The sequence below is a fragment of the Hemibagrus wyckioides genome, linkage group LG12 (assembly GCF_019097595.1).
Source record: "Hemibagrus wyckioides isolate EC202008001 linkage group LG12, SWU_Hwy_1.0, whole genome shotgun sequence".
Taxonomy (NCBI): Eukaryota; Metazoa; Chordata; class Actinopteri; order Siluriformes; family Bagridae; genus Hemibagrus; species Hemibagrus wyckioides.
This window is the reverse complement of record NC_080721.1, coordinates 363,362-375,429: the sequence shown is the minus strand read 5'-3', so window position 1 is coordinate 375,429 and position 12,068 is coordinate 363,362. Positions and strand designations below refer to the sequence as shown.

The window sequence follows — 12,068 nt, the reverse complement described above, 5'->3', positions numbered from 1 at the left end:
CTTACTTCCAGTGGCGGGCCGTGCATTTCACACCTAGGCCTTCACTGGTGTCCTTCCTGAATTAATCCATCTCTATACCCTCCTTATGACGCCACCATGGGCTTCGCCAGGCCATTTTCTACTCAGACCACCTAAAATTCTGCGATTCTCCATAAACTACACAAATTGGTAATCTCCTCAGTCCCCTTTAAATTTCATATGAAAACGGTGGCAGACTTCGCCTGCTCCCCATCTTTCAGCTCGTTCTTCAATCCGTAGACTGCGGCGTCGCAGAGCAAGGATCAGAGGACAAGAGTGTGTGTGTGTGTGTGTGTGTGTGTCTGATCAGGAAGACTTGTATTTGGCTTGTTCAGTACTCAAATGTTATACACATCTATGCAATATAGTGGAATGCTGCAATAAGTTTACCATCCTACCCTGTTAGTCAAACCTTTATTTATTTATTTTATTTAATTTTATTTAATTTTATTTTTTTACTATTATACCCTCATTGGGGGCTGAGCCCACCTTAAATGAAAATTCTAGAATAGCCCCTGGACAACACGGCAATAGATACTAATCACCCATTAAATAACTAAGTAAAAAAGAAATTATTCTACAGTATTTCACACCTCACAAGGAACAGTCAATTTTATTACTGTTATTTTTCTCAAAAAAGACATTCTTGATGCCGTATGCAGCAAACTGCAATCTCCGGAGGACACAGCATCTGAAATGAGATGCAGAGAATATAGAAATATAGTATATGGGCAGGTCACTGCCTCTGACTACTCCAATTACCCAATCAAAGGACGGGAAAATGCTGACGTAATCGTATGCCTGCTAGATGGCCCCAGTGACGCCAACTCGAAATCTGATTGGTTAATGGAACAAATTCATTGCCACTTATTTTAAGCTCCGGGAGCCTGCACTATTGATTCTGAAGGCCTTAAGGCAGATTTTCACTCTGGCGACACATGATGTCATCCATTGGCTGAAATATGATAAAATAAATAAATTTATCAGAAATATACACTACTGGAAGCAGCACAACCAAGAGAAAAGCTATGAAATGTAGAGAATAGACTATTGGGAATAATTGAATACACATTCATGGAAAAATATATTAAATATATTAAAATCAGTGTCAGTGATTCAGACCACTGCTGTTTAGGCCAGCAGAGATGGCCTTGCTGGCCCTGATGGCCCACCACTGCATTTTTCTGTGAAGCTTGTGCTAGAAATTCTAAAGGGTGAAGTCCTATCCCCAGATCTTAAGGATATTTTTGTTCACAGCAAACAATATAAAAAAATGTAGCTCTCCTTATTCCCAGGTATAGGGGATGCAGCAATCTTGGAAGGTAGAAGAACACAAACTACTGGTCAGGCTGTACCAAAAAGAGTGCACATAGAATTCACTGGATACCTGCAGGAAGAGACACTGGATCCCTTGGCAGATCCTCTGATCTGGTGGTGTGATTAAGATAACATTTGATGGCCAAACTTACAAAAAACAGCAGTTCTGAGTGAATGTTCATTAAAGCTGGCACCATTGTGACCCCAGGATGAACTTTTTCACTGTTCAGTGTTCAAAAACACTGATGTGCTTTAGGTTACTCTGGGTTTTATTAGACTATAACTAGCCATACAGGCCTTCTATAATAATACAAGTATACAATATAACAGTAGTGTACAGTGTAACAAAGACCCCCTGTAACATTCATAAAGCTCTCTTGGCACTGCTCCACCACCTGGACTGGTGGACTGGTACCCTGTTTTGTGAGATCAGAATAGTTATGAATTATTCACTTGCAATAATATCCACCCAGTCCCAGCAACTGTCTCTCCTCCTTTTTGGTCTTGGGTCTCAGGCAGGGTACAACTGCAGCCATCTTATTAATTTGAGGACACACCTGCCCATGACCCCAATTGTACCTCTGAAGATACTGTACCTTCACCTTCCTTCATCCCTTAGGATCATTGTAAGGCTGACCTTTTTCAAGGATTTCAGGATGGGCCTCACATGCTTCATATGCTGTTGTCTGAATATATGATAGCCTGTGCATTGTAGGGACGTGACACCTGATCCATTAATCTTTGAAATGTAGTCACTATCTAAAAAAGGCCTGTACCTGAGTGGAAAGGTTGGATAGGTGTCACATTTCAGCACTACATTCTCCATTCAGAAGTCCCAGTTTGGTTGGTGATAAGCACAGACTTTTTTTTTCCAGTCACATGTGATGCTTCTATTACTCCCATCTCTACCATACTACCTAATCCATCCTGAATGTATTTGTTGTGTTTTTAAGAGACATTGACTGAATATGTACAGTCACACTGGGAGGAGTCTCTCTGTGCTATTATAAGAGGTTTGTGCTTTTGCCAAATGAGAACATGTACTTAAAAATTTGGATTGCAGTTGTGTCCTCTGGGCTGGGGAAAGATTTGGGCCAGAGTGGAATAGGATGTTTTTGAACACGCTGTTCCCAGTTCATCTCTCTCTGTCACCAGTGTTGCCTTGCTAATTAACTAATGTTCCCTGTGCCATAAAGACTGCTGTCCCTACATGTTAGAATTAATGTAAACATGGGCCTTGACTGTAGTATGTGTTCTTACAGCTATATTTGGAACTGGTAAGTAACTAAGGAGGTGGTAGTTTTGTGATAAAGATGTTGGACTACTGATCATGAAGTTGTAAGTCCAAATCCCAGGACCGCTTAGGCTACTGCTGTCTTCATTTGTCACATATACATTACTGCCCAGTGAAATTCTTTCTTCGCATATCCCATCCTTGGAGGTTTGGGTCAGAGTGCAGGGTGGAGCAGGGTGGTTTGAGGCCCATGATGCCCAAAGAGGATTAAGTAATTTTCCCCAGTGTTTAACATCCACATGTGGGTGGCCTGGTCAAGTGGTTTAATCAAATGCTGAAAAACACAATTAATAAATTCATTCAGAAGAACTTTGGATGAATTTTGGATAGGCCTCCAGGCTGGTCCAATCACTGTCTGACCCCCATGTCTAAATATAGCTTCATTAACTAACTACATTTTTCTTGTGTTCAGGTAAGCTGGGTACCACCACACCTTAGAAAGTCTGGTGTTGTGTGATGTGTGTGTGATTAAGTAAAGCACAATGGAAATTTTCTCTTGTAGCATGAAATCTGAACGGCGAGAGCCTCCACAAGGTACCGGCATGGAATCAGCCAAGTTTTTAAGGGTACTTCTGATCCCATCCCTCTCTCTGGATCTCCTGTTGCCAGTTAAAATAAAAAACCTCTGACGACACTCCACCTGCCTCCTGGGTCTTCCTCCACTCATATCCACAAAGTTTCTACAGAATTTATGAAGTAATCGTGTTCTTACTCATTCCAGTTACATGAATTTCACAATATGTATTGTAATTTTAAAAACAAATACTCATTAGACTATTATTGACACCTCTTCAGTGAATGGGGATAAAAAAAAAACAAAAAAACAACAACAAAAAAAAACATTTAGACATCCATTAACACATGAATTCTTATTTTGGAAAGAAAATATTTCAGAGAGGAAAAACCCGAATTTGGGGATTCCTGTTTATTTATTTGTTATAGAGATGAACATCTTCTTCCAGTGTAGCCCTCTATAGCCATTGACTCTGAGGCTTCACCATTAGGATCCATTAACACAAGCGTCCATTTCTCTGTCACAGTTATTGATCTTGTGCAACCACAGTGCTGTCCACTATCAGATAGCTGTCCTATACTCAAATCTATTTATTCTCCCTGAGGCTCTATTTCTTTATTCCTTTCCTTTCATAGTCGGAAGGGTTGCATATTCTCTAGGCCTTTCTAGATATGTTTGTGTTTATCTTTTTTTTATTCTATCGTGTTTATCAGTCTGTCTATTTTTACCCTATCTATTTTCCACAAGTGTGTGTGTGTAATCCTTCGTAAATCTATAAGAGCAGGTCACAGTATGTAAGTCACTCTGGATAACTACTTCAGCCCCGAATGTAAATGTAAATAAAGCTTCTATAGAAATAAATACATGAGTCTCATTCTGTTACTCAAACTTTACCACATTTGTTAATTAGGAATAAAATTCTGCACACTATTTTCTCATTGTATTTGTTTTGGTTTTAATGTGAGCTCTTCTACATCGAGAATGTTCTTATGTGAGGCCAAGAGACGCTGAGATGACAGAAACCTTACTGTCTCTTTAAGCCTCAGCTCACTGTAGCAGCCAATCAGAGGAAAGATGATGATCTGTGATGACATTGGTAATGACCTTGTTGGAGAGAAAAATGAGAGGATGTATGAAAGTGAGGGAGGAAGCAAAGCAGCGAAAGAGGGAAGGCATGAAGGAAGAAAATTTGGGGTAGGAATCCATAGCACTGAATGATGGGTATTAGGTTATGTACATTTCTCATTCTTCTTCTTCTGGTGTATAACAAATTGATTCTTTCATGCAGAGATAAAAGGGGATGGGAAAAGAGGAGTGGCCTAGTTTTGTCATTAAAGAGCTCAGCAGCTCTGTCAACCCAGTTCCACCGGTCAACAGGTATACCAGCTCTAATCCATTACAATCCACTTAGACTCACGCAGTTTTTCACCCATCAGGTTATAACCTGTTATAACAGACCTTCTGCATATCCAGCAGAGCTATTTGTATAACAAATCTTCTCACAGAAATTCTTCTGTCACTGCTTGCTCATCAATATTGCCAGGAATGAACCTCAATATGGGCGAGTGGGAGTGTGTGAGAGACCTTTAGACAGAAAGAGGCAGGGTTTAAATTTAGAAAACACACCATCCATTCAGATGTCAGTCAGATCTATAAATAACTCTATTGCAGGGGATCGGTCCGTCACACCCACATGCACCCAGTGATGGAAAGAACCAGCTGAGGAGGAACAGAGGGGAAAGTCGAGAGGGGTACAGAAGGAGGAGGCAGTTGCTAGGAGACAACATCCTGTGAGGTTAATCATGTGACTGGAGAAGAATGCAGTATCACTGATGAAGAGAGGCTTTTTTTATCACAAGAGAAAGGCATACATGTGCTGGAACAATAAACCATTAATATAATATATTCTCTATATAATTTACTCCATAATGCATTTCAGTTAAAACATGCTAGGTTAAACTTAAGGTTGAATTAAATCTGTCACAATTTTATACACAATTACATAACATCTACATTGGTGATTAATATGATGTTTGCTTCAGAGAAAAAAAGTGAGCTGTGTTTTATTTCCTAGACGCCTGTTGGCTTGCTATCTTCAGTCTCTCTCATTGATCAAGAATGCAGCGAATGTTCACCTTGAGATCTTTATCTAATCAATGAAACACTGTAGGCTGTTTTTCCCGCCATTGATTGCTGTATTTTTCATGAATCTAAACAGTGACAGATGCACGCTACACTACAAATGTGATTTAAGGCTCAATAAAACTGTAAAAACAACTGGTTATAATGGTACTGACCAATTAAATAGGTCAGGCTTTTGATTCTTTGATGTGTTTGCATTCGTTTAAGTTTACTTCAGAACTGATGCACTGGTAAAACCAAGGTAAAAAATTAAAGAAATAAGCAGTTATTCTTCTAGACTTTTACACATGTACTGTAGCAAGCTCACAATCTGCCACAGCGATTGGAGGACAGTCAGTGGAACCGAGTGCCCTGACTGGCTGCAGTGAACAACCTGTTGCTATGCTGTTGCCATGGAGATGGCTTATTGATGATGCTGTCTGTTTGTGCTTGAGATGGAGAGTAAATGTCTTCATGTAGTGAGTGAAAAGGAAGGCAAGAAAGCAGAAGCACAGTAAGAAGTGAATGTCTGGAAATTTTGGGATCTGTGTTTCTTGCTCAGTTCCTTGCACAGCTTACATTTCTGATTCCTTTAGGTTAATTCCCCTTTTTGGTTTCAGGAGACTTTTGAGCAATAACAATACACTCAATCAGAAAAGCTTCTCAGAAAACATATCACATCAACCCTCACCAACAGAAGACCACATCAGGTTCCACATCTGTCAGCCAAGAACAAGAATCTAACACTATTATGGACTCATCCAATCTGGAGTGGAGAAGACCAGGTGATTTTTTTTTCTAATCTTTATCAGTCCAGTTTCTGTGATTCTGTGCCCATGATAGACTCATTATATTTCAATATTTTAATTATAAATTGATTTGCTGATGTTCTTGGGATCGTTTTCCTATTGCAATTTTGGCCCAGTTTAAGGTGCTGGACAGACGGCCTCGTAGATTGTCAAAATAATTTTCTGGTATACAGGGAAATACATTATATTCTCACCCCTCTACTGCCATGTGGAACAGGTTGTATGAGGTGTTTGTGGTGATGATGTGTTTGGTTTTCCCCAAAAATAGCTCTGTGCATGATGACCAAACATCTCCACCTGGGTCTCATCACTCCAACGGATGTTGTTCAAGAACTTTTGTTCAGCTGAAATTTTGCCATATTCTTTATATTCTTAGCCACACATCCCTGAAAGTGATATTTGGTTCTCTTATTAAACTTTCATGAACATTAAGGTTTATTATGCTTACAGAGTCACATTATACACCAATCAGCCATAACATTATGACTACATGCCTAATATTGTTTCGGTCCCCCTTTTGCTGCCTTCACAACCTGTCATCTTGATGAGGAACGATTTTTTTGCATTTCATTAGTAACACTTGTATGCTAATCTGTTAATGAAAATAAGAAAGGTTATTTATTTATTTCAGCCTGGTTTCTGGGGCGTGGTTTAATTGTCTGTCCTGTCATTTAAATAAGTTGCCATTTCTGACTAGTAAGACCAAACTTAAACAAGAAATCACCTTATTTTGTCTTCTGAACAAATCAGATCTTTACAGATTTATACTGAGTTTATATTTTTTCCTCATCCTTAGAGTTTCCTCTGCCTCATCCAGGAGAATGTTCATGAGCTGATTGAAGGCTTTAGCCTCTGCTCTGTCCAGATCTTTCAGCATCTCTGACAGATTTCTAACAGCAAAATGTAACGTATTCTGTTAGAGAGATCTTTTATATTGAATTTAATTTCATTTACTTTTATTTACATGCCAAATATCATGCATCCCAGCATCCCTCACTCCTAACGTCAGGTACACCATAATTTTAGCAGCGCTTATGTTACTCTGAAGGTTTTAGTGTGGATAAACTCTGGAGCTGCTGAAAAATTAATTTTCAGCTTCCCATGGCTACAAAAAAGTGCAAGTTTCATGTGTCTCTGTTTCCTTTCTGGGATATGTGATCAGAGCTGATGGGACATCAACTAACAGAGCTGATGGGACAGAGTTACAGAAACTGATCAGCTTCAAGAGGTTCATCTACAGGTTCAGCTTCATTGCATTACCTCTCACTTCCCTGTTAAAGAAAGATTCCAGATGCCTAAAAAGCTGCCAAACAAGTTAATGCCTCTGAAGCAAGAGTCAGGGCTGAATTATCACAGCGATTCATTCTTCTCCAGGAAAGTAAAGATAGATAGATAGATAGATAGATGGATAGATGGATAGATAGATAGATAGATAGATAGATAGATAGATAGATAGATAGATAGATAGATAGATAGATATTAACAAATTAGAACATATAATTTATAAATATGAAAGCACAGAAAGTGAATATGAAAGCATGCCTTTGACAAGAGAACATATTTTATATTACATTACAACTCTGATGGATTCAAGCTTTAAAACAATTCTGCAGCCGAGGCATCTGTAAAGATACCAGGAGCAGAATGTGCTGCAGTCATGAGAGGATCTGGGGTCACACCAGTAGATCATTATCACTTCAGCCACCTCAAGCAAACTTCAAACCTGCAGAAACTACAACAAACTCTGGTAATTCCTTGATGACTTTGCTTATTATATATGTCAAATAATTATTAAAAGCCAACTCACTTTAGATGAAAATCTTTAAGATCTGCTTGACCATGTTGTGGAAAAAAGAAGTAAAACGCCACTGTTGATGCCCCAGGGACATTTCAACAGTTCTTCAGTGATCCAAAAAAATTTATTAATTAGCCACTTCTGTTCACTTTCTGTCAGGAAATTATTCAGTGTGATATTCTTTGAGGTACAATTTAGGCTGCTATAAACATATTTAACCAGCAGGGGGCAGCGCGTAATGCATAATTATAGAAACATTTCCTACTGCTCCATATTCAGATTGCAGATAGAAACAGTAAGAATTTACTTAAATTACACATCTACAGACTTAACGCTTTTAAGAAGCTGCATATGCAAAGATTTACACAGATTGTGTATGACAAGTGACACACACATCACACACATCACCTGACAAATCACTTACATTTGCTAAATCATGCAGTGTGTAACCAGTAATTATTTATACTTTTTACAGTGTAAACTCATAAATTCTGATCATTGTAATGAGTGTTTAGCACTAAGTGCTGTTCTGTCTCTGAAAGGAACAGTGGAGTCAAAACACTGCATAATATCCATGGTCTTATGAAAATCTGGACGAAATAATATTGTTCCATCGCACAAACGGAATAAGAAAACCCTTCATTTATCCATTAGCAAAATATGCCATTAATAAAACTGCTACGTATAATCATTCGGAAAACTAAAAACTGCTTCAATTCTACAAAAGTGGTATTTTTTTTATTAATCCAGTAACAAATGGAATAAATGACAGAACAAACAGTTTTACTCAAACAGGAACAATGAAAGAGGTGAGCAGTGAGCAGCTGTAGCACTATCCAGTGGAGATAAAGAATTAGCTGCTTCATGGAAACATCTAAATGCTAATTTAATTTCCCAACAGCTTTCAGTGAAGACCTGCAGTACTGCAGAATTTAGATGCAACCCACTTAAAGTCTCAAAATTAATTTAATTTACAATAATAATAATGTATGAATAATGAATAATTTCTACAATAATGTGGCACTGAACAAACCCACTGAATATTTTAAAATTCACCTTTAGTGTTCCATGGTATAAACAGGAAAAAATGTATGACAAGACATTTGGGAAAATGAATAACGATTGAACTTCCAGGAAATTATATACAGGTTATCCATTACAGTGTTTCTCCGAGGATTTTTCCAGGAAGTGCTGGAGAGCCTGGAGCAGCAGAGCTGTGGAGGAATATCTTAAAACAACCTACAAATTACACACAGGGACGCCTGTGCACAGCTAGTAAGATGACTGACTTTAACTCGCTACGGGAGCTGATGTTACTGGAGGACTTTAAAAGTTGCTTGCCAGAGCGAGTTGTTGTTTACCTTAACGAACAGAAGGTATCCTCATTGTCGCACGCAGCTGTTCTAGCGGACGAATTTGTGTTAACGCACAAGAACGTCTTTACACCTACACGCTTAGAGAAAACCCAATCTGCACCTTATGCACAAGCAAATCGTTCCAAATCCACTCCAGCTCGAGAGGAACGCGAGTGCTTTTACTGTCATAAAAAGGGTCATGTCATTGCTGATTGTTCAGTTTTAAAAAGAAAACACCCACAAGCGAAAAGCGTAGGTTTTTTAAAAACTCAAACTACTGTTAACACAGCTGATAAAAGAATCGATGACAGCTATCGACCTTTTATTCTGGCAGGGTTAATTTCCTTATCTGGAAGTCCCGAGGATCAGATAAAGGTAAAGCTGCTTCGAGACACTGGTGCTATGCAATCCTTTATTGTTGCAGATAAATTGCAGTTGTCGGATGACACTGTAAGGACGCGCTCGAGGCAGGCGTAGTAGAATCCATATGCAGATCTTTATTCACAAAACGGCAGGCAAGAATCGGAATCGATATGGCTAAGCGAAATGGTCAAAAACCGGAAAATCAAGAACTAGCGAACAGAAACCAAAACCGCAAAACCGAGACTCGTAGAAAACAGTAACAGGCAAAGATCATACACGTAGCAGGCAATCAGGAACAATAAACAAGACTTGGTACGTAATCCACTACAGAGAACAATACTTTGCAGTAAACAACAGGCAGCGTGCTGCTTAAATACCCGAGTAAGACAGGAAGTGAGTTTGCAAATGTCAATATTCGGGTGATGGCTCCCTCTGGTGCTCTGGTTCTGCAAGCAGAGGGGTCGAGAATGTCCTGTGCATTAACCCAACAACGCTCCTCTGGGCCGTAACCCTCCCAATCCACCAGATACTGAAGGCGGCCACCTCGACGACGGGAATTCAGGATGGTGCGCACCTGGTAGGCAAGGGAGCCATCAATGTCCAGTGGTGGGGGAGGTTCAGTGATAGCGGGGCTGGTGGTTTGAGGCTCGTGGAAGGGCTTGAGTAAAGACACATGGAAGGTAGGCGAGATACGATACGATGCTGGAAGCTCAAGGCGGAAAGAAACTGGATTAACTTGGCGTAGAATTTTAAACGGGCCAACAAACTTGGGGCTTAACTTATGACAAGGAAGTTTTAGTTTTATATTCCTAGTAGAAAGCCACACCTTCTGACCCACTTGGTAACCTGGGTGGGGACGCCGACGCCGGTTAGCTTGGAGCTCTTGTCGTCGAATCGCTCTCTGGAGACGAACATGGGCTCTTTCCCAGACCTCCTGACTACGTCTTGCCCAGTCTTCAACTGTAGGCACATCCGAGGGTTCCCCGGACCAAGGAAAGAGCGGAGGTTGATAGCCCAATACACATTGGAAGGGAGTTAAGCCGGTCGAGGAGTGGCTCAACGAGTTTTGGGCATACTCAGCCCAGGGGAGAAACTCACTCCAATGGTGTTGCTCACGGCTGCAGTATGTTCTTAGGAACCTCCCAATTTCTTGATTAAGCCGCTCCGCTTGGCCATTGGACTGGGGGTGATACCCAGAGCTGAGGCTGACATTGATCCTGAGTTGTTTGCAAAACTCCGACCACACACGAGATGTGAACTGTGGGCCGCGATCAGAAACAATGTCCTCGGGTAAACCATAGTGACGGAAGATGTTTTGGAAAATGGCTGTGGCTGTTTCCATGGCAGTAGGCAGACCTTTCATGGGGATTAACTTGCAGGACTTGGAAAAGCGGTCGATTACAACCATGACTGTGGTGAAACCTTGAGAGACAGGGAGGTCTGTGAGAAAGTCTACTGAGATGTGAGACCAGGGTCGGCGTGGAACTGGCAGTGGTTGAAGTAGACCTTCTGGTAGCTGACGGCTCGTTCGGGATTGTGCGCAGACCGAGCAGGACCGGATAAACTCCTCGACATCGTGGTTGAGCAATGGCCAACAGAATCTTTGTCGTACCAGCTGAATGGTTCTACGGGTGCCGGGGTGTCCTGAACTCAGGCTCTCATGGGTCCATCGTAACACTTGTTGGCGGAAACCTGTGGGTACATAAACTTTGGTCGGTGGACATGTTGGGGGGGGGCCTCTGTCGATTGAGCCCGTTCAAATCCACTCATCAGGTCCCACTGCACAGGAGCTACTTGGACAGATGGTGGAAGGATAGGCTCTGGGCTGGATGGTGGCTCCAGGGTTTCATGGATTCGCGACAGGGCATCTGCTTTCCCATTCTTAGACCCGGGGTGGTAGGAGACTGAAAACTTGAGTCGTGTAAAGAATAGCGCCCACCTAGCTTGCCGTGGGTTGAGACACTTGGCTTCCCGAAGATAGGACAGATTTCTGTGATCGGTAAGGACCAGGAACGGGTGGCGGGCCCCTTCGAGCCAGTGCCTCTATTCTTCCAGGGCAGTCTTTATCGATAGTAGTTCCCGGTTCCCTACGTCATAGTTCATTTCGGCCGGTGTGAGCTTTTGGGAGAAAAAGGCACAAGGATGCAGTTTTCCGGACTCTGGTTGACGTTGAGAAAGCACGGCCCCTATCCCACAGCTCGAAGCGTCCACCTCCACTACGAACGGCAGCTCAGGGTTAGGATGACGGAGTATCGGAGCGGAAGAAAAACTTTTCTTAAGTTTCTGAAAAGCAGCTCTGGCATGATCAGTCCACTTTAATTTCTTGGGCTTGTCTTTCAGCAGTGAAGTCATTGGGCTAGCAATGGTACTGTAGTTCCTGATGAATCTCCTGTAAAAGTTCGCAAATCCAAGGAAGCATTGCAAACCCTTGATGGAGGTAGGTTCGGGCCAGGATGTAATGGCGGACACTTTCGATTGATCC

General features: G+C 41.2%; 1 long non-coding RNA gene across 1 annotated transcript; it reads left to right on the top strand.

Annotated features, from left to right (window-relative positions):
- The first annotated feature begins 4,246 nt into the window (after positions 1 to 4,246).
- Positions 4,247 to 5,415, top strand: LOC131362966 (uncharacterized). Its single transcript, XR_009206259.1, has 3 exons — positions 4,247 to 4,337; positions 4,432 to 4,520; positions 4,815 to 5,415. It is a non-coding gene; the product is annotated as an uncharacterized LOC131362966 (long non-coding RNA).
- Positions 5,416 to 12,068: the final 6,653 nt, after the last annotated feature.